This window comes from Lygodium microphyllum, chromosome 19 (assembly GCF_053477565.2).
Source record: "Lygodium microphyllum isolate KBCC chromosome 19, Lygodium_microphyllum_v1.1.10, whole genome shotgun sequence".
Lineage (NCBI taxonomy): Eukaryota > Viridiplantae > Streptophyta > Polypodiopsida > Schizaeales > Lygodiaceae > Lygodium > Lygodium microphyllum.
This window is the reverse complement of record NC_141153.1, coordinates 11,228,816-11,253,086: the sequence shown is the minus strand read 5'-3', so window position 1 is coordinate 11,253,086 and position 24,271 is coordinate 11,228,816.

The window sequence follows — 24,271 nt, the reverse complement described above, 5'->3', positions numbered from 1 at the left end:
ATATATAACTGAAAATTTATGAAATACACTATACTTGCAAAGAAATACAAAAAATACACCATGTTTGCAAGGAAGCCATAGCCAAGGTAGCTAAGCATGAAACAGTATTGTCATGGAAGGCTGAGAATCATAGATGTAAGCTGCAATATGAATACTCACCTCATGTCAAGGTGCGACATGGTATGCACCCCATATCTTGGTGGCTAAGAGTATGCACCTTCTTAGATGGTGGGAGGAAGGAACCTCAAAGTATGTATTGCTTTAAAATGGCAAAAAAGATCCCTCACATTTTACATTCCCACCTTTTATACTTCACCCTAGCCTAGTCTAGACTAACGTGATTTATGCTTTATTACACTATAAGCAACCATTGTGATTGCATGTGGGAAAGGAGTGACATCAGGAGAAGGTGAGCACGCTTTGATGACATAGACGAGGAAGGGCAAGAGAAAGTTTGTAGTATTGGAGAGTGATATTGTGACAAGGAAAGTGACGATCATCAAAGCATCGAGTCCTTTAGTGCACAGCAAGGATGTGGTCGCACGCAAACCAAGAAGAAGTGAACGCAAAGAATTGAAAAGGAGCGCATGACAAATGCCGATGAAACGACTAGCAAGACCGCTCTCACAGTCACTTGCAATAAACATAATGTGCAAACATGCATAGAAGACCAGATGGAACGTTGATGGTGAGTGCTTGTAATAGATGGTAGCCTGATTTAGATTATGGTTTTTATTTCTTTACGTTGATTAGACATTAATCACTTCATTGTCTCATTCAAATGCGGACATCCACCCCTTTTTCACCCCATCCCATTATATCATTCGGTTTCCATGCCTACAATTAGACAAGTCACATCAAGGTACGAGTAACTCTCGGAGAACTTTTTCAGCAATGAGTACATTAGAGGGATGGGTATATTTATAGTATCATTAGAGACTCCAAGGCATCAGTGCAAAGAGGTTGATGATATGATTAGAAATGAGTAGGACCCCCATTGGCTAAAGAAGCATGAGGACTTTGAGGCAGAAATCAGCAACAATGATTAGGCCTTTTTGTCAGTTGCATGTTTTATGTTTGGGATGGTAACCATCAGCTCATAGCATGGATGAATGAGATACGCACATGCGAGTGGCCCTAAACCATAGGATAGAGGATAGCAAGGCACTGTACAGGAGCAGTGCCGTAGCAGAGAGTAGGAGAAGAGGTTGAGTTAATGATTTGTTGATGATGACTGTCAAAATTTACAGGCATTTGGAGACACCAACAGGGTTGGTGAACGAGGATGGGCCAAGACAAGGTATGGAGGGCGGGGCATTGGACAAGGCACGATGTGAAGGATTGAAGGGGAAGTGGCCGGTAGAAATGGATGAGGGGAAAGGAGCAGACAAGATGTACAAAGGATGGCATAAATTAACAAATTAAAGCAGATTGGGACAAGAGGAGAAAAACATGAGTGTTGGAGCAGGAAGGAGACGGAATTCGAAAGGCTAGATGGAAGTTAAGAGCATGGCAATTGAGAGGCATAGTATTTCTAAAAATGAGTTAAAGGAAGGGAGTCGCTATTGGCACACCTTCCATGTCCACAAGTTATTGGCCACATGTGGTTTGAATTGTTTGAACTATTCTTTTACACAATGGGAACAAGGTCCAACAACCCATCTTCTTTTGCATCTTCTTATTGAAATGTTTTTTTCTTCTGATTCTAAACAACGCATCTATTTTTTTTAAGATGCAACCAAGAAGGGGAGAGAGAGAATATTGGCATCGTGCACTCCATCATCTTCTTGTTCTTTCTTCTAAATATCATCATTCATTGTTGAAGAGACAAACTATATGAAACCTTCCAAAGCTGAATCTCAAAAATTGTGTTTCTTGCAAGCTTCATAGCCACCTCTTTCCCGGCTAGTGCACCAAATGAAGAGCACCCTTCCAAGGCACAAATAAAAGTTTGAATCGGCCAAGTAGAGGCTACAAGTATGCTTGTTGGCCACAAAAACCTGAAATAAACCTTTCTTCTTCACCAAGAACCATGCCTCCAAAACACACAAGTAAATGGCACACAAGAAATGGACACGATGTTGTAGTCCACACCTTTCATGACAATGAAGTCTACTTGGAATTGCACTCCTGCAATCTTCAATGGCCAATTCTTCAACACTCTAAATGGTTTCACCTTCATTCCGTTGGCCAATGTGATGTTGAACCTAGCATTCTTGACAAAGGCGGGTTACCCCAAGCCATGACTAAGCACACTTACGCTTGCCCCCATGTCTACAATCCCCTTTCTCATGGCATCTCCTAGTGCCAAGACTGGTAACACAGCCTGCATCTCTATGCCTTCCCAGAAAGCGTTAACGTGTAAGGATTTGGGCATCGAGTGCAACGTTAGACTAGGTATCTATGGCGTGACTGCATCATTGTCATGCAAGAGTCGACTGCTCCTAACTGTATAAGTCCTTCTACCCACTGCTTTAGCTCTTGCCATAGTGTTCGATTTTGCCGAAGCAAGCTTCCTAGACTTAGAGTTACAAGGGTATTGACTAGTGTCGTAAGAAGGTTGCTAGCTGCTTGCCTCTCTCCTAACTCTACATTCCCTGGTGAATGGCCTTGACTAGTTTGCTGCCTTGTTGTTCTTGTGCTTTGAATAAGAGGTGTTGCTTAAGGTGCAATATTGTCTCTTGTCCCCAGGTGCGTTGGTGAAACTAGTGTGCTTACACTAGAGAAGTCATCTAGATCATCCTCCAAGATAGGCTCAACATCTTTTAGGTGATGTTGGGATTCTCTTACTCGCTCCTTGACCTTGTCTATTGCCTCGAGTTGGCACCTTGTCTTAGGATATTTGCTAACTCGTGCACTCCTCTTGTGTGCTATCTTTAGAGCGGACGTCTCCGCTTTTGCATCTGTAACTTTCTTGCCCTTAAGAAACATTGTAGCACTCTCAGTGTGACTTTTGCTTCGGTATTCTTCCTTCTTCGCCTACAGCTCTTTTTCCTTATTGAGGTGACGTCTAAGTTAATGGGTCCTGGCAGTGATATGCTAGCATGTTTTGTTTGTGCTTGGATCATCACATGCAGTGGGATGGGTGTAGCCTCCCCATCGAGTGTTTTGACTCCAAACAACCCCAGTGGTATTGATGGTATGATTGTTAAGCTAGTGGATTGGTTTCCACTTAGGGCAATCTAGGAACAAGTGAGTGATTCCACACTCCGTGCACCTAAGGTCTACCTTCTCTCAATTAGATGGCTCCCTCTTAAGGCAGCGCGAAGAGATGTGGCCTGGGTGTCCACATGTCCAATAGGTAATCAAGTCTTGGGATTGCTGGCCCAAGCCTCTACCCCTACCTCTTCCTAACGCCATCATTGGCACCGATTTATAATTCATACGGATTGGATTGCCCTCTTCATCATACGTCACATAGGCTTCCTCCTCACTTGGCTCATCCACGTAGTAGTGGACTAGAGCGTCACTCAGTGGATGGGTTACAAAGGGTCCTGGTTGCCTAGGTATACTTGTGGGATTGATGTCTATCCTAGGAATGGTTGGGTTAGCATCATTAGATGCCGGAAGAGCCAATGGGGCTCCCCTCTTGAAAAATTTTGGTAGTTGGTTCCGTAGGTATGGTTGGTTGGAGGCTTGTGGGTATGGGATTCTCCTTGGTATCCTGCAATGCATGGCATCGTGGCTGAACTGCCACAATTAGCACAAGGTTGAGACCTAGGTGTAATGCGTCCGTTTATCCGATTTCGGGACACGTCTTAGCAGCCCATCAGGAGGAGGGTCTAGAAGGCTCCGCTTGGCACTCACAGGGAATGACACAGGGTTTGCGATCTAGGTATTCCCGAGTCTGCCCCGAGCGGAAGAGTCCAGTCGTTCCCACCTGGGATCGACCTGAGGTCAAGGTTCCTTTCCTACTGGCAAGTCTCTAGGTCCTGATTGTCTTATCATCTCATCATTTGAGAAAAGCTCCCAGCTAACCGGGACCACCCTTCCATAGGATGGACCCGAGTCACGTCCACCGCACTTTCCTCATTTTGCTTTAATTATCTAATTACCTAACATAGTACGTTTTGACATGCAAAATCAGCTTCCTTAATTAAAACCAATTAATCATGGATTCCTTCACGTAACTTAGGCACTGACACAAAAACAATATCAAGCAAGTTCCTTTTTCTCAAGCATTTGTTCTTTATTTATCATAATTTCAGATTACATCCAACCTCATGCCCAAAGGCCATTCTAGCAAACTATAGATTGCTGTTCCAAGTTCCGCCCGTAGACTAGTACACAAGCCTCGAGATCCCATCTCGAGTCATGTCAGTCTCTTGTACGGGATCCGAAGGCAAGGGATTTACGGCCAGAGCCTCCCCTGGCACCCAAGCGTCCTCCCGCTCCAAGCAGTACCTACAGAGAGACCTCTCGCGGCGGGTTAGGTCCAAATACCTGGCGCGGCTAACAACCCCCTTGGATAGGGCCAGGCGGACAGTCAGAGGTAACTGTTCCTGCCTCTCACTCCAGGCTTTCAACCTGAAGCATTTAAGTGTATTTCTTGAATTAGTTCTTTGAGCAAAGAATCAAATATTGTATCTAGGTACAAGCACAAACATTTCGGAGGTCATTTATGCAACCCACTGCTAAGGTGTGACTCCTTTTTCCCGGATGCCCAGCACCCGATCTTGGGTTTTTTCGCGACTTGGCGAAATCCCAATAATTTCAACAAGAGCAAATGGTCTTGGTAAGTTGTCTTATACTTTCTTAGGGTATCCTAGTCCCTAGCTCACGCACTAGCTGGTTTGTCAAGGCCATGGGTATGCCTTATTCGCCACCAGCTCAGTTTACACACATGACAACACATGATTCCTCTTTTAAACTTTCAAGATGCAATTTCGAAGCATGCGATCCTTCCAATTCTCTTAGTGCGGTTCAATACAGGAGTTCCCAACAGTCATGCATGTTTTGCGTTTAGTTTTAGTATAGTTGCCCCCCTAAACAGCTTTTATCTCCTTTTATTCTTGACAATGAGTACTTATTTCCAATGCACCGGATCACATGTGACTTGTGCCTATGGAAGTCTAGGGTTTTTTTTTCCAATGATGCAAGTGTAACTTATGAATAGAAGTTAATATTTCATGTGCTCCTTTTAACCAAGATCGCGAAATGAGAATTCCAAAGAACTATTCATGCACTGAACTGGTTAAAAAGCTATCATTTTATGTGAAATAAAGCAATAACCCTATCATTTTATGCGTGTAGATATTATCATTTCATGTAAGGTAAGGTGACAACCTTATCATCTTAGACGAGTAAAACTTATGCGAGCTCAACCCTACCATTGCATGCAACTTATAAACAAAACCTTATGCACGACTAAGTCCTAAACTAACTTTTTTAATGCTTGAAACCTGGGCTTGATTCTGTGCGCTGCGTTGGTTGTTTTGCTCGTCCCTCCAGCATTTCCGGTGCCTTGAGCGCCTATGCTTCCTACGCATTTCTTTTTGGGAGCCATTCCCTCGTGGAGATTGGGTAGTCTGGTCCTTAGCGGCTTCGGTTAGACACAATCGGCTTGGAGGGCTGCTCGCTGTGGTTCGTTGTCAGTGAAGTGGTTTGGGTGTCTCCCTCCTCTTTATCCTTCCCCTACCACTTCTCACCTCTCTTCCTCTCTCCTTTCCCTTCTTCTTCTCCTCTCCTCCTTATCTCCTTTTTTTCTTGCTCTTCCTCTACCTCTCTTCTACTCCTTCCCTTCTTCTACTACTCTCCCTCTACTTCCCTCTTCCTCTACCTTCTTTTCCTTCCTCCTTCTTCTTCACTCCTTCTCCTTCACTCCTCCCTCTCTTCTCACTCTCCCTCCTTCTTACTCTCCTACCTCCTTTTTTTTCTTCTCTCCCTCTTTCCTTCTCTTCTCTTTCTCTCTTCCACCTCCTTCTTCTTCTCCCTCCTCCCTTCTCTCCCCTTACTCCTTTTCTTCTTCTCTCTCCCTCTTCCCTTCTCCTCTCTTACTCCTTTTCTTCTTCTCTCCCTCTTCCCTTCTTTCTCTTCTCTCTCTCTCCCTTCTCTTCTTATCCCTTACTCTTGTTTCTTCACCTCCTTCTTCATCTCTCCCTCTTTTCTTTCTCTCTCCCACCTTCTTTCTCTTCTTCCTCTCTCTTCTCTCTCTCTCTCTCCCTCCTCTTCTTTACCTTCTCCCACCCACCTACTCCTTTCACCTCACGGTAAAAAAAACATCCTGGGAAAAAAAAGAGTGTCCGGGGCCAGCAGCAGGAAGCCGTAGTAATTAAGGAGGGGGTTTGACTAGGCCCAAAGGCCTATAGGCATGTGTCGAAATCACGTGGGGAGGGAAGTTTTGGGTGGCAGAGCGGGTCGTCCGCAGCGCTCAGCTGCTCTGCTGACACAAATTGACACATCCACCAGAGGGGGGGAGAAAAGCCGTTTGGAGACTGCAGGAGGGTGGCGAAGCCGGGAGTTCTAGCGAGGGGGGCGGGGGGAGAATGGGTGGGGAAGCGTCCATCCTCCCCAGTCGACACCTCACTCCTATCGTCGGATGGCTACCACGGAACCCTCTCGCACCTCCTCGTCGAAGGCCCTACAGCCATCGCCAGCGCCGTTCAGACAGTCACACCGAAGTGGGGGGAAGACCCGTATGAAAAGGGCACAGGGAGGTGGAGTCTTGGCGGAAGGAAAAATGGCGTGCAGACGAGGGGGGTTGTGCAACAGCTGGGTGGCGTAGTTCTCCTTTCTAGGGAGGGGAGGAGCCCTCCCCGAGGGGAGGGAAGGGATTAGATAGCATGGCCACCCTCCACCTAGAGGGTGCATGCTTCCCACACCATTCCCACTCCCTCTCTCCTTCTTCCCAGACTGTTGTCGGTGGAGAGAGAGGGGAAATAATTAAAAAATTTGAGTTGAAGGGAAAAAAATTTCCTTTTTCATTTATATTAATGGGGAGGTTCCTATGCCCCGGGGTTACACTAGGGTTCTGACACTCGACTGGAAGGTGGTTTCTACTACAATACACACAGTGAACATGAGTCTATGTAGGTCTCTTTACTAATTTTTGCAATTTAGCTAGCTCCTTTCATCTTGGCCAGCTCTTAGCTTTGGGGTCAATCGCCTTTCCCTTGTCTTCCGTGGTCTGGCCTAATCGTTCGCTAGACGCAATGGCTCTCTCTGAAGTTCTAGACCTATCCTCATCTGGATTCATACTCCTAAAGCTTCTTTCCTTTAGCTTATCGTCCACTGGTATAGCTTTTTCAAAGACTCTGGCTAGCGTATCTCTCTACAAACTTGAGTTGCCTGCTAAGGCCTTATAGAGCTCTTCGCTATGGATTCAATTAATAAACACTATGGATTCAACTCCCTCCGTTGATTGTTCATTGGTCGAGATCCTCTTAAAGAGACTCTGCACATGAGTAACGTAGTCCCTAATGTCCTCCTTGTCCCTCTACTTGACGTTTGACTATGAGGTTGTCCGAATATCCTGCCTCAAAGAATCTCTTGATGAAGAGACTCTTGAGGTCATTGAAGTTGGTCCTATCCACCGTGTCTAAGCTAGTATACCACATTCTACCCTTATCACCTAGTCATAAGCCAAAAGCTTGTGCACATTGAGCGAGGTCAGTGAGGCCATTTGCCTCACAGTCTTTCTCAAACTGCTCTACAAAGCTATATGGGTCATCATTAGGTTTATACTTATCTAGCTACTTCACGACTGTGGGGATTTTTGACTAGCTCATGAGCTTTGATTGTTTTCTAATCCTCCTAGCAATGCGGTTGCCAAAGCTGCTCCACTTTGCTCGGTAGCAGTGTTGTCTAGGAGTCGGTTCGTGAGAAGCTTGCTCAATGTAAGATCTACTTCTAGCACTTTCTCCCTCTCTGCATTTGGTCATGTTCGGTTCCTATTGACTAGAGCTAGTATTCGATGGGCCTCTCACATCTCCATGTCTTGCTGCAAGTTCCTATCTCGTTGCTCTTGATATGCTGCCATAAACTGCAGCGCCTATCGTGCTAGCTTTCTCTCTTCCTCAAGGTTGGCTATAATCTCCTATGCTGGCCTACCTTGATGATCCACCTTCTCTTGTAGGTCATATTGCCCTATCATTTGTTGGATCTCAATCGGGAAGTCGCTCATGTCTAGCTCATCGTTTCTAAAGTTCATGCATGTTTGTGCCATGCTGACGATTTCTTGGTTTGCTAGGCTACCTATGAGGTTGAGCAGGTCAAGGATAGTTGTGGTTCCAATGTTGCTCGCTTCTTGCCCTTCTTGGTGGTCTCCTAGTTCAAGGTTTCGTTCTATGCTTGGGGTCATCTCCTACTGGTGGGTTCATTTTGTTATTATCTCTGAGTACATTCCTTTTTATTGCAACCAATCCTCAACTTATATTCACTCACTACGTGTGTGGTGTCTTTTTTGTGCACGATGCGAAATAAAGCTTTCAGCTTTCTTCAGTGTGCTTCAAGTGTTCATATTAGAGTGGTGTGCAAATGCAAAGAAATAGTTATCACGTTCACTTTACTCTCTTTGTTTTGGCCTAGTTTGACTCTAAGCTCTACTAGGATTTTTGCTACATTTTCCTACTCACTTGGTGGGCTACGGTCTATGCATCGATTTGTAGGGTTAGTCACTTGTGGTTTTTTGTTCTCTAAGATACAACCTTGATCGATTCTCAGTCGTCCAGATGGGCCGATTATCATCTTCGGCCGATTTTGGGTCCATTCATCCAATTCTCAAAATTGGACCGCCAAATTGGATGGGCCCATTCTCTTGGGCTGATTTTGCCAATCGAATGGTCCAATTTCCTCGTCCGAATCTGACCGGCCAATTTTTTCCCAAGGCAATTGGCTGAGGCCAATTGTCTGATTCTGGGAGTCGGACATATTGATTTGCCCCCAAGGCAATCAGTCGGGGGGCGATTGTCCAATTTTGGGAATTAGATGGGCTGATTCCACGTGATGAGTTCACCGATAGGACATAAATTTTCTCGATTTGATCCAAGGTGGCAAGCACCTGCTAGCAAACTTTACAGGAATGTTAAATAATAGCCAAGGGTCAATTCTAGCTCACCTAGGATGATGGAAACGTGCGACTTCCGCAATGCCCTGTTACAAAACCTCTCTCTCTCTCTCTCTCTCTCTCTCTCTCTCTCTCTCTCTCTCTCTCTCTCTCTCTCTCTCTCTCTCTCTCTCTCTCTCTCTCTCTCTCTCTCTCTCACTAAAAAATGAACCTTCCTTCCCCCTTCCTTGGGTCTTATACCCTTGGACCAACATCTAAGGGTTGCCTTGTGCTTGCTCTTGCTTTTTCAGTGCAAATTTGCCCCTTTTTTGCCCACTTTTTACCCCTATTTTGGGCTTGTTTACAGTGGCAACCCTACAGCAGTATGCTTTGATTTCCAAATCCTCAACTACTCTAAATGGAACAAAAATCACAACCAAAGTACTGAAATGATTCCTCCTACTTTCCAAATCATTTAAAACACAAAATACTTACTTGCTTTGAAGATTAAACTCCTAAATCTCCTACCTACAAACAGCATCGGTTTGGGGATTTCGATGCTCGATTTGAAGCACGCAAGTGCTCAAGCTTGAATCCATTTGTCCCGATAAAATGGAACCAAAATGTAGAGGCGAGCTCGCGCTCAACCGCCAAGACCCATGGACTCTTTATTCTTTCAAGCATTTCAAGCGAGCACAAATGGCTATCTCTCACCTAGCTGATGTGCCTTCAATCCTACGAGTGTATGAGCTTACCTTGATACTCGATGGAGTAGCCTCCTCCCTCAATCCCTTCAATAGCTTCACAATTCAATATGCAAGCTCAAGCATCCTCAATCCTCCATCTTGCTTCATTCTCCATAGCTACGCGGGCGAGACGAGAGAAGAGAAGAAGAGAAGAAGAGAAGAGAAAATGGAGAGCTTCTCCACCACGGTCCCTTACTCTCACGCACTCACTCCCTCACTGTCTCACACTCCCTCTCTCAAGCACAAGCGCAAGCAAGCAAGAAGAAGAGAAGACAAGAGGAGAAGAAGAGACCACTTTAGCCACACACACATGAAAGAATGTGCTTATCCTTCACTTTTTGGGTTTATATACAAGCCCTAAAACTTTTGGGCGCCCATCCCCTTTTTACATGACCAGGCATCTTGCCAAGGTCCTCTTTTCCTATTCCCTTCTATTCCACCCTATCCATTCACCTATGCCCGCCTAGATTTTACAATTTGCACAAGAGGGAGCATGGCACTCTTTTACAAAAATTTCAAGGGCGCCTTGCATTTAAACATGCGCCTTCCACCTATTACACTTGCCTTGGATTTCTAGGGGCTGTCCTTACACTTCTTCCCCATTTCTTCCATTGTGTTTGCAATTTTAGATTTTTTTTTGTATTTTATCATGCTTTCTTTTTCTTTGCATTATACTAGGGTTAACATTCTCCCACCATGTGATTTATGATATGATATCAGAGTTGTACCATTGATAGAGGTTGATTTTGGAGGCTGAAGTGAAGGAGAAGAAGTAAGGATTCGGGCAAGCAAGCAACATGTAAGAAACCCCCAGACTCTTTCTCTTGGATAGTGCTTGTGGATGTACCAAAAGTAGGGCTAATCAAAAATCTTAGATTGCTATATGAGATTTAGTGTGTGAGCATAGAACTATATATTCCACAAATAAGCCCTTTACGGCTTGCTTGCTTATTGGAAAAGACCTCTTTGAGTTTGTTTCAAGTGAAGAAAAGGAGACAAAGTTGAGTGACCTTGCAACTTTAGATGGATTAAAGGTGTGGAAAGAATGAAATACAAAACATAAAAAGGTGATGCATTGGCTATCTACAATCACAAATAACACTATGTGGAGCATATTAAAAATATAGAAAGTCCACATGCGATATAAATCATATTTGAAAGGCATTGAAGATTTAGCTCAAGCAAGAGTTGAATACTTTGAAGAAAGAAAAAATATCTCTCAATGAGTATGTTTTGAAAGTGAGGATCATTATAGATGCTTTGGCAACAATTGGTTTGATGCCTAATGATGATGATTTAGTATCATCTACTTTGGGCAGTCTCAATAACAGAAAAGGACTGAAAATCGTTTCCTACTTCTATGTATATATAAAAGACATTTTCAAATTTTGATGAATTGGTCTCTCTTGTAATCACCAAAGAGATCAACATATAGGATGAATCATTAAAAACAAGTGGTGAATAGGTTCAAGCATTCTACTCTAGTTTAGAAAGAAAACATGGCATGTCCTCTTTGAGAGGTTGTGGTATGGGACATGCTAGTGATAACTAGTAAAACAAGTTAAACCAAGAGTTTGGTAATATGCAGGTTTCAAGAGGCCATGGTAACTTTAGAGGTAGGGGGAGTTCTAGAGGAAGAGATAGATGGTAGACCAAAGTTTCTAGAAATTCTGATATTGTTTGTCATTCTTGTGACAAAACAAGTTATATAATATCCCATCAATATGCTAAGAAGGATGATATCCACAATGGTAAATTATAACAAGGAAACTATGCATCATCTTCACCACAAAATGAAGATAAAAATGATCATCTATTTGTTATGCAATATATGATGGATGTTATTACAAGAAAGGGGACATATGATGATGATATATGGTATGTTGATTCAGGTGCATCTAATTATATGACCAGCCATGCTAAATGGTTTGAAGAGATGCATGATTTATAAAATCCAAGTTATATAAAAACAAGTGATGATTCATGCCACCCAATTTCATACATTGAAAAATTTTCCTTGTTTACATTGCATGATATTCAAATAAAGAGTCTTCTAGATGTATTACATGTGCCACCCATCATAAATAATTTAATGTCTATTGATCAAATGGTAGAGCAAGGGTTGCATGTTTATTTTAATGGAAAATACTATTTTGTTGAATTTTTTAATGATAAGTATAGGTTCATCACAAAAGGAAGTATAGTTGGTTGCATATTTACTTTAGATGTTTGAATTCTTACTATGAATGTTGTTATGTATGCTAAAGGAAAATGAGTCATTGGAGACATTGAAATATGGCACAAATGGATTGAACATGCAAATATGCAAAGGCTAGAATTAATGTAGTCCAAAGGGTTGGTTGGAGGGTTACCTACTTTTAGAGTTGTAGAAATTTATAAAGTGAGTAAAGCATGTCAATTTGGTAAGCATGCATGATAACCTTTTTCACATAATAGATATATGAGTAGGAATATACTTGCTTTTGTGCATACAGATATTTGAAGGCCTACATAGAATATATCTCTTGGTGGCACAAAATATTTTGTCAAATGATTATTGATGATTGTTCAAGAAAGCTATGGATATATTTCATGAAGGAAAAAAGTAATGTGTTTGAGAACTTCAAAAATTTCAAGACTACTACTGAAATGAAAATAGCCTTGAAAGTTACATGCTTGAGGTCAAATGAAGAGAGAGAGTATTGTCTAATGAGTTCAATGCGTTCCTGATGTCTCATGGGATAAAGAGACAATTTATTTGCAGGTATACCCCACAGAAAATTGGAGTTGCAAAAAGGAAAAATAGGCATATTGCAAAAGTTGCAAGAGCATTAATGGCTAAAAAAAGAATTTACCAAAATATTTTTGGTTTGAAGTTATTTATATTGTTGTCTATGTTTAAAAAAAACTCCCATAGCTATAGTTCATGGGATGACCCCTGAAAAATGTTTTATAGGCAAGAAGCACAATGTGTCACACTTGAAAGTGTTTGATTGTATTTCATATGTTCATGTGTCAGATGAGCTACAAAAGAAGCTTGTTCCAAAGGCTAAAAAATATATTTTCATTGCATACTCTTTAGAAAAAATTGTTATAACCATGTCATATAGGAGTTTAAAGTGACATGGATGTTATTTTTTATGAGATGAGCAGTTGGTATGCATCTAGTAGTGATACATTGGATGAGGCTAATGATCACGATATTTATGTGTAGAAAAAAAAGTAAGAATCACGAAACCTTAGTGAAACAAAAACATAATTTGGTACTATATCTATAATTAGCCCTCGGTATAAGAGACTAAAAGCAGTGGTCCCACATCTTTAGGTGCATCTATTAATATTGCAAGTAAAGGAAAAGAAAATAAAAAGTATCAAATGGTAATGATGCATCTGCTAGTCATCTGGGGTTTGATAAAGATTCCAATGGTTCAAAGAGTTTGGGTAATGAGCTTGGTATTCCTTCAGTTAGGAGACCATGTATACAAAGAGCATATGGTAATATAAAGGCTCCACAAAGTGATCCAATGGTACGCAAGTCTAACAGGTTTAGGTATCCTATTAAAATATTTGCTTTTGAAGGTTATGCAACTTACCATTATGATTATATGGTAAAGGTCATTGAGGATGCTGAGCCAACTTGTTTTGATGATGCTATTGGTCTTGCTCATTGGGATGTAGTAATGGATAAGGAGATGGCTCCATTAGAGGCCAACAAGACTTGGGATCTAGTACCATTTCCTAGGGACAAGAAAGCTATTGGTTGTGAGTGGATCTACAAAATTAAGCATAATGTAGATGGTTCTATCAGTAGGTATAAAACTAGGCTTGTTGCAAAAGGCTATGCTCAAACATATGGCATAGATTATGAAGAAACATTCATTCTAGTTGCTAGGATTGCAATCGTTAGATGTGTGATTGCTTTGGCAATAGCCAAAGGTTGAATTTTACAATAAATGGATGCAAAGAATTCCTTCTTGTATAGTGAATCATATTTTTGTAATGCAGTATATCCTTCAACGAAATCATATTGCCCAATCTACATTTTTTCCTTGGTAGTGCAGTACTTTTTTATTTTTCCTTGGTAGTGCAGTAGTTACATGGAATAATAAAAAGCAACCTACAATTGCTTTATCGAGTATAGAGGTTGAGTACAAAAGTGCTACTTTGGCAATGTGTGAGGTGGTATGGCTGCAAAATTTATTGGGTGATTTAGATATACAAGCACATGGTCCAATTGCCATTCGTTATGACAAGATGGGTAGCATACAATTGGCTAGAAACCATGTGTTCCATGCTAGAACAAAATACACTAAAGTGTATTACCACTTTGTGAGAGAGAAGGTACTTAGAAGTGAGATTGACTTGGTATATGTCAGCATATATGGCCAAATAGTTGACATATTCACAAAATCATTTGGTGAAGAAAAGCTTTGAAAGTTTCAATGCTTACTTGGAGTTGTATTGAGCTTCAGAGTGAGTATTGAGATGGAAGGCTAAACATATGTGGACATTGATGATGGACTACTTGGTTAGATGGGTCTACATGTCTACACTTAGCACATCGATGGTCATTATGACTCTTACATAGCCATTAACATATTACTTATTATATTTGGTTTATTACACCTATCTACAACTGGCATAGTTATAGCACTAGTCAATTAGTATAGTATGTTATGCACAGTTTGACTTAGTAGACCACTTTCATTTATGGTGTACCTTATCTATACTTTGTGTATATTTGAAAAGTGTATGAAATAAGAAGAAGAAACTGGTAAGAAAACATTTTGACCTCCATCTCTATTCTTGTGTTCTTGAGTGAGCTTCCTCTTGTCTGTATGGTGCATGTTTGGTGCAATAGCTCAAGCAAATTTCCCCAACATGCAATTCGTGAGGCAAACATCCCTACAACCTTGTACATAAGTCCACTTAATTAGGAAATCCTCAAATTATTTTGCACAATATTTCTTAGTCCTCTTTTATTTATTTATTCTAATTTTTTTTTAAAGAGGGGCTAAAATCTTCACCCACAAATGACTTCTCCATACCCTAATAACCCCTCGCAAAGCTAGAAAGTAGTGTCAGCTTTTAGGGAAGGGAGAGGACAAGAGAAAAGAAGAATAATAACAAGTGGCAAAAGATTTACATATCTAGGGCACATGCACCTTAAGCATACAAATATTGTAACTCTTTCATTAAGAATGAATTTTGTTATTTGATCATGTTTCTCGATTTTACAGATACATTAAGCGAAGGTCTAGAGGTAATGAGAAGGTTATCTATGAAAAGCACAAAAAAACTAGAATTTCCTTCACTAAGGAAGAGCAGACAAAGTATGACATGAGTTTTGACATATTGAAAGGAAGAGCAGACAAATGTATAGAGTTTCTTACCAAGGAAGAGCAGACAAAGTATGACATGAGTTTTGACATATTGAAAGGAAGAGCAGACAAATGTATAGAGTTTCTTACCAAGTATGCTCATATTAAAAGGATTGGGATAATCACACTTGGGAGACAAGTGAAGGCTTGTAGTAGCAAATAGAAGTCACCCTATGGCTAGAGATTGTACACATGACTCTTAACTTGCCAGAGTATTGTGAGAGGGTGACCAAGGAAAGAGTAGACTTGGGGTTCAAGTTCAAATTTTCCAAGTAGGAAATGGGCAACAATAGTATCAAAATTGAAGCAATTCCTAGCCCAACCCTAAGGATGTGAGCTAAATTGATGCACACTATGTTCTCTAGCATCAAACACAACTCCACCATGAAAAGAATTCATGCGGGGTGACCTTGAGACACGGTACGTGAAAAACATGGAACTTAATGCCTATACAAGGAACATGATACATGTAGTAGCCAAAGTCCTAAACTCGGACACTCAGGATCCAAATGAATCCAAGGAAGTCACATCTACAAGCAAGAAACCCGCTAGAGGCACATCATTAGGGAAGGCAGATCTGGTTGGTTTTAATGGAGTACTTAGTGCCATTATTGAAGAAGCTATGAGAGACCCTAACATAGGCAAAGGACTCATCACAAGTTTGCCAATTGAGGGGACATCAACGTCATCAGTATAGGAAGTAACCTCAAACCCCCAAGGAGACTAGAGGAGAAGATGAAGAGGGACCCCAGTTGGAAAGATAAGCTAACCTAGCAAAAAAAAAAAATGAAGAAACATAAACAAAATTGGCTGCTTATAGAGAAGCTAGTAGGACAACTTCTAGTGTGTCGACCTAGCAAAGCCAAATGCAAGAGAGTGAGGTCTCACAAACAACCCAAGGTAGAAAAAGAGTGCAAACTCAAAGACAAAAGAAGATAGAAAAACAAAAAAAAAATGATAGAAGAAGCTCAACAAGCCAAAGTAGAAGACTTTCAAAAACAAAAGATTGAGAAGACCAAGTCTGGAGAGGAAGAAGACAAGAGTAAACCCCCACCAAAGGAAGAAAAAAGAAGGGTGCTGCTAAAAATGATAGGGAACCACAAAAAATGCAATAAGAAGAAGATGTGGTGGAAAGGGATTTGGCATACTCCAAGAAAACAAAAGCTAAATGAATAGCCAAAGCTCTAGTAAGAAGAAGAAGAAGAGAGAAATAGAAAGGGAGTGAAGAACTACAACTTGGCCATTTGTAAGTTTGTGGAGCAACCAAGTAGAGATGAAGAAGTGGCCACTAATACACCACCTCACCCTCCTATGGCGGAAGCAGGTTCCAGTAAGAGTGCAAAAAAGATTGGAAGGATAGCTAGTGTTGATGTTCTAGCATTGGTTGAAGGAGCGTAGAAGGAGCCTTTATAGGAACTCCCACCACCACCACCCCATCTCAACAAAAAGGCTTAACCTCAAGGCGTGCCTTACTATCACCTCCACCCTATATTGCAGAGGGAGGTAATCATGTATCATGGGAGCAAAAATACTGTTGGCTTCAGGATGCCTACATGGTCATGTCTGGAAGCTAGTTAAAAGGATAGTGGGGTCAAAAAGGTTAGCAATCTACGAGGTTGAGCCAGAAAGAAGAGAAGAAAAGCTTCCCAAAATACAAGGCACATATGTCTAATTACTTCTCCTCACACAAGGACCCTTGCAAGACTTTGATGACCTACATAAATCCCTAAAAGAGCAAAAGGGGCCAGAGAAGGAGGAAGAAAGAAAGCAAGTAGTGCATGCCCTAGAAAAGGAAAAAGGAGGCCACATTGCTCTCCAGAGAAAATACACCAGGGATGTATAATGGCTACCCTCGCAAAGAAAAGCAATGAAAGTGACAAGTATAAGGAGGTGCTGCTTTAGTACCAACAAAAAAAAGAAGAATAGAGAAACGTTAGAGTCTCAACATGAGGAAACCCTAAAGACTATAGCAAGTTGTGAAGAAGAACTAAAGAGTTAAGCTCTACAAATCAAGAAGCTAAAAGAAGATACATAAGAGGCAGTTGAAAATAAGGTTTAGCCACTAAAGGTAATAGAGTAGTAGGAAGAGGAAAAAGGAAATGCATAACATCACAAATAATGAGTGGAGGAACTAGCCAAGGAGAACAAGGAATCGCCTCAAGAAAGAACACATTGTAGCCCTAAAAGCATTGACCAAATACCAAGATAAGGGGCTAGACCAAGAAAAAAGAAAGTTTGACTACAAACTAGCCAAAGTGCACGTGGAAAAGAAGTTGGTGTTGGATTCATCCAATGTAGTAGAAGAGCTCCTAAAAGGATTCAACAACAAACCTTCACTTGCACAATGGTAGACATCATAAACCTAAGTGAAGAAGAAAATGTGGAGGAGGTAAAAAGAAAACTCCAAGTAGCTAAAGAAGCTCTTTGCATTAGAATAGAGCCCCTACCATAGCAACTAGGAAATGAGCCCTTATGAGATGAGATGGTGTAGCAATTAATAAAGAAAGAGGGGGTCCCCAACTGAAGTTTTTATCAAGATATGATTCATGGATTTCGAAAAACCACCAGTGTCATTACTACCACTAGGGGAAAAAGAGTATGGCATGCTAGATATTGGGAACATCACTCATCCAAACTAGCCAACTATGAGGTAATCATTGGAACAATCCACCTCATCTAATGCCAACATATATCCAAAGTAGAAAAGGATGGAAGAAGTGCACAAAATAAAGGAATGGTGAAAGGCAACCTCCCACTATGTGCTAGTCATACCATTTCAAAAGGAAAAAGAAGCTATGATCATCTATTGCTATTGCTAGGAGGAGGAAGTTCTTGTCTTGGGGAGATGGGAGTCTCAAGCCTCACCCATGCCCTTCAATTTCAATATGTATGTAAAACTTAAATTGGTGCTCCTTGTGAGAGTGATGTAAGAGGTGATTGACATAGGGGATGCCTTGAGCAAGAGCTAGGTAGATCAAAAAATACAAAATCCAGACCTATGGCAACAAGAAGAAGAGGAGTATTAGTATAATAATGTAGGGGAAATACCCAAAATAGTGTGGGGCTTTGAGGTATAGCCAAAGGCCATCTTTGAAGTTGACAACAAGGCATGGATAGAATTTTGTCAACATCATGTTCAAGGAAAGGGGAAACCCCACGTACCCACCCTATCCACAAACATATGGAGTGGATTTCAACCTTGACCTCCATGGCAGGTATGACTTCCCACTCATCTATAACATCAAAGCCACTAGACCAAAAGATTGCCTCAAGTTCCAAGAAGGGGATATTATTTCATCTTTCAGAGAGTTTATGGATACCTTCTTAGACTTTCTAGATCTACCAACCTTTGTCACTATGTACAATTGCCTAAAGCTACCACAGTATATTGCTATTGAGCTAGAAGAGAGCTGTAGAGGTTGCACCCCTTATTATTTTATGCCAATACAGGAATAGACAAGTACACCATGGTTAGGCTCATCCTATGTGTCACCACACTATTGACATTTGGCATTTTGCCTCAATCTTCTAGAGGACATGAACAAATATCACTTCACTAGTTGTAATCACCCATTTTTACCCACCACTCTAGTAGTGACTTGAGCTTCAATGAAGAGCTACCTTATGAGTAAGGCATGCTTAGAACGCTCTCTCAAGTCACTCCACCTACCAAGTCGAGATAGAAGAAAAAAAAAAGAGATAATTGTACCCACACAAAAAAAACCCTTTTACACTTGCATAGCACCTAGGGGTCCTCAAGTTTAGAGTGTCAAGTCATTTCGATCAACTGGCTCCACCTTTAACATCCTAGCCCTTTTTCCCACACCATGTTTAGGGTCCTCAATGGTAGGACATTCCAAAATTATAATAGAAGATGGCCTTTTGTTAAATCTCCCCATAAATGTGAGCCTACAATTTTGTTGTGTTGCTTGAAACTCTTCTTCTATTTGAAGGTTGCATTTGTAGTGTATGGTGTTACTATATATCATCATCAATGTTTCCACTAGTGCAAAAAATTCAATTTTTTTAACATGAGAATCCAACAATGAATATTTGTCCACTCCTTTTCAAAATATCATCCACATGAAGATTCTATGTAATGATAGCCATGTAGTGGTCTTCCCTCAAGTTAAGACAGTTTGGATATCACAAAAGAGGATGTGCTCATGGTCATCAATGGAAAACATAAGAAGAGAGAAGGTTGGGACATCGCCTTTCCCTGTGTTATATTTGCCTCCTCTTGATTGGCAGCAATTTATGTACCTTTGAGTCTTTGTAGTGTCTCAATGTCTAACTACATTGCCTCCTAGCTTTGCACTATTGTATCTATAACTTCCACCATACCTTGAATGTCATCCTCCTCTCTAACAACTTCTGGTGCTATCTCAATCTCTTCCTTCCCCTTAGATTTTTGATCCTCCCCTTTAACAGCATGTAAGTGATAGAGAAGGGGTGATGATATTCCACTACTTCACACATAGAAGTGCGATACACACACCATATCTTGATATATACATTCTCTCTAGTTATATTGTGGAAGCCTTTCTTTAGTAAATTCGTTTTTAAGTGTATAAGTGCAATCTAAAGGACTAACACATGGATAAATTGTCTGTTCTCAATTCAAAACTTGGTGGCAAGAGAAATTTTAGTGTTTCTATTCTATCTCCTTCATGAACGACTTATGGGTGATGAAACCTCAAAGTTTTATGCTTGCTGAAAAAATGTGAAAGATTTGGCGGTGCAAGTGATGTTGTTTGACCTTCAATAGAAAATCAAACAATTTCGTGTTAGCTTTTTCTTCAAAATTCACGTTAGCTTCCTCTTTCCATGTTTAAAAAATCCATGTAGGCTTCCATGTTTAAAAATCCATGTAGGCTATGAGAAGATCACAAAAATAGATAGAGAATTGTCTATGAAAACATTTAGAAACACCTCCACCTAAATAGCGTGAAGGAACCACATTCCAAACAAAAAAAGAGATCACCTCACGATGTTGGAGCACTCTTGAATGGTCTTTAGAATTGTGCCCAAATGGCATGAAGGGATGTCTTCCTAAACTAAGGAAGGCCACTCTTTGTGCCATTGGGACAAACATTTACTCTAACAATGTGAGGGGAAGCCATTGTGCAAAACAATAGCCCCCCCACATTGCACTCTTCAAGCACATACACTATATAAGGAAAAGATCCACTCAAAAAACATAAGGGACCATATTCTAGTCACAAAATGAGGTCCCTTGCACCATTCGGACACTCCTAAATGTTCTTCATACTTGTTTTCAAACAACGCAAAGGGAGGCCTTCCTACACTAAGGAAATGTACTTCTCATGCCATTGGGGTACATTTGCCCCAAAAATGCAAGGGAAAGTTGTTATGCAAGATGAACAACCCCCCTTGCACTATTCAAACATGTATATTATACAAAGAAATCCCCCACCAAACAACCAAAAGGGATCACATTCTAATCTCAAAATGAGGTCCCCTTGCACTATTGGGGCATTCCTAAATGGTCTTCAAACTCATGCCCAAAAAACACAAAGGAAGCCCTTCCTACACTAAGGAAGGATACTCCTCACGCCATTGGGGAATAATTTTACCCCAATAGTGTGAGGGAAAGCTATTATGTAGGATGAATAGTCCCCCTCATACTATTCAGGCACATACAAAGGCCCCATCTAAATTGTACAAGGGACCACATTCTAGTCACAAAATGAGATCCCCTCGTGCTTTTGGGGCACTTCTAAATGGACTTTAGACTTATGCACAAACAATGTGAAGTGAGGGCTTCCTACACTAAGGGTACTCCTCACACTATCAAGGTACAAATTTACCCCAATAGCATGATGGAAAGACATATTGCAATAACTTTGACCCCTAAACTACATGAGGAGACCACATTCTAGTTGGCAAACAATGTCCCCTCATGCTATTTTGGCATTCCTACTCGAAAAATAGGAAGGGACTTGCAAAACAACATCCCCTTTACTATAGATCCAAAAGGGGACTCCTCGTGTTTTTCAGAACAACAATTGTACTAGAGGTGGAAGAGAGATACCTCATTTGCTTGAAACTGACCTCAATGATGGGGCTCAATACGCTTGTGCAACCTACTCCAAGAGTGTGTAAAATGAGCTTGTGAAAAGCACTCCTTGAGGTGTTTGTTTTTTGGGGGAAGGAGGGCTATTAATATAGCTTGGCAATATTATGGGTGTGTGCTGCATGGCAACATCATGGTTAGGGGTGCCATCGCAAATAGATCAAAGTGGTAGATATTTTGGGCTTCCATGGAGCAAAATAGGAATATGTGCATGCATGGTGACACATTCCTATTACATAATAAATGTCCTTATAACACAAAAACCAATTTACATAGCGATTTGTCCATGAAAACATTTACAAATAGCTCCACCCAAACAACATGAAGGGATCACATTCCAATCAAAAAATAAGATCGCCTCACATTGTTGGGGCACTCTTGAATGGATCTTTGGACTTGTTCCCAAATGACACAAAGGGAGGACTTCCTACACTAAGGTCACTCTTTGAGCCATTGGGACAAACATTTAACCTAACAATGTGAGGAGAAGCCATTGTGAACTCTTTGAGCACAGACACTATACAAGGAAAAGCCCCACTCTAGCAATGTAATGGACCATATTCTAGTGGCAAAATGAAGTTCCTCACACTATTAGGGCACTCCTAAATGGTCATCATACTTGTGCCCAAACAACACGAAAGGAGACATTTCTACACTATAAGGAAATGTACTTCTCATGCCATTGGGATATACATTTATCCCAACAATGCAAGGGGAATTTGCTATGCAAAATGAACACCCCCTACCCCCCTAGGTGGGTATTATTTGGACATATATATTATACAAAGAAACCCCCACCAAACAACACAAAGGGATCATGTTAGTCTCAAAATGAGGTCCCCTCATGCTATTGGGACACTACCTAAACAACCAAAACAAAGCCCTTCCTACACTAAGGAAGGATACTCCTTGCACCATTGATACATACTTTTACCCAATAGTGCAAGGGAAAGCTATTGTGCATGAGAAATAACACCCTTACCATATTTGGGCACATACACTTTACAAACAAAAAAACCCCACCTAAACAATGTGAAGGGACCACATTCTAGTTGCAAAATGAGATCCCCGTGCTTTTGGGGCACTTCTTAAATGGGCTTTAGACTTATGCCCAAACAATTACAAGGGAGGCCTTCCTAATGACTTCTTTTATGATTTTGTGCATTGCTTGATCATGTTCTATAAGGCTCTTTCACTAACTTGAGGAAGTTGCTATTGGCCACACTCATAGCTTTCAAATCATCCTTGTGACTTAGTGCATCTCCTATTTTGTTTGTGGACCCTGGCTTGTGTTTGATTTCCAAGTCGAACTCTACCAAGAAGTCAAACCATCTCGCTTGTTTGGCAAACAACTTGGGCCAGGACTAGAAGTATTTGAGTGAGATGTTGTCTATGAATACAACTATGTGTTTCTCTTGTACATAGTGTTTCCATTTTCTAAGGCATTAAATTATTTCTAGCATTTCCTTCTCGTGTGTGCTCCATCTAGTTTTTGTATTTGTGAACTTCTTGGATTCATAAGCTATGGGATGCCCATCTTGTATCAACAATCCCCCAATGCCATAATCAAATGCATCTGTGGAGGTTTCAAAGGGCTTGGTACAATTTGGCACTTTGAGTACGGGGATCTAACTCGTACATTCTTTCATCCTCTCAAAAGTGGCATTTCTCACTCTCCCATGTGAAATTTCCATCTCCTTTGGTTAGGTGGGATAGTGGGGCTATTACCATATTATAATCCTTGACGAATCTTTGACAAAACACAATGTACCCTAGGAATTCCCTAACTTCTTGTGATAGTCTTTAGTATTGGCCAATTCTTCATTGCAACGACTTTATTGGATTCTACCTTGATACCTTCCTTGCCTACGATGAATCCTGGGAATTCTAACTCCTTCACTGCAAACTAATCTTAGATGTTGCTTGACTTCTCAAAGACTTCTCAAAGACTAATCTTAGATGTTTATTGTGTTCCTCTAAGGTTTTGCTATACACTAGAAGATCATATATGTATATAATGATGAATACATCAATCTCTAACTAGAATACTCCATCCATTAAGCCACAAAAGGTACTCAGCCCATTGCTTAGTCCAAATCCTAGGAGACAAGCCACTTGAAGCTTCCATAGCAGGTGCAAAAAGCTGTTTTTAGGGATATCTTCTTCAGTGATGCGGATTTGGTGGTAACCTAACCTAAGATCTATGGGGCTAAAGTATTTGGCTTCATGGACTCTACCTAATAGGTCTTCAACTAAGGACAAGGAATATGTGTTCTTGATGGTGATCTTGTTAAGATCCCTATAGTCTACACACAATTGAAGCCCCCCATCCTTTTTAACAAACAGCATTGAGGCACTAAATGACTTGCTTGGTCAAATAAATCCTTGCTCTTCCAGTTCATGCAATTGCTTCTTCAACTCCATAAGTTCGGTGTGATTCATGTGGTATGGGGCTCTAGTTGGTGGGACTACCCATGGGAATAGCCCAATCTTGTGGTCCACCTCTCTTTTGGGGGGTAGGCCTTTGGCTAACTCTACTAGCATCACGTCTGTATACTCCTTAAGTATGACTTCCACTTCTTTGTTTTCCAACTTGTGATTTAGGATGTCTGGTGACCTCCTACTCTATAGGTCAGATCATGCATAAATATACCATATCTCCATGCTTCACAGATTTCTCCACTCGTTTGGCATTGCAGGTCATGATGTGGGGCCTAATATTTGTGACTAGTTGAGGTGTTACTTGAACTAGAGTTCCTAGTTAACTAGGTCTTGGCTTTGTAGTTTGGCCAGAGACTCCATGTTTGCTCTCCTTCATTTGCTTTTTGATTGATGCTTTATGTGGGAGTTGTATCCTTTCACATGGTACTCTTATGCCCTCTCCTTACATATCCAACAACATTTCATTCACTCCTTTAGCAAACATTGCAATGGTATACTTGTTATAGAACTCCACGCCCAAAGTGACTTCAAAGTTGTCCATGGATATCACTAAAATTTTGAGAGTAGCCTTAAATTTTCTTGCTTCCACTTGCACTACAAATACTTTCTTGACCTCCTTTTC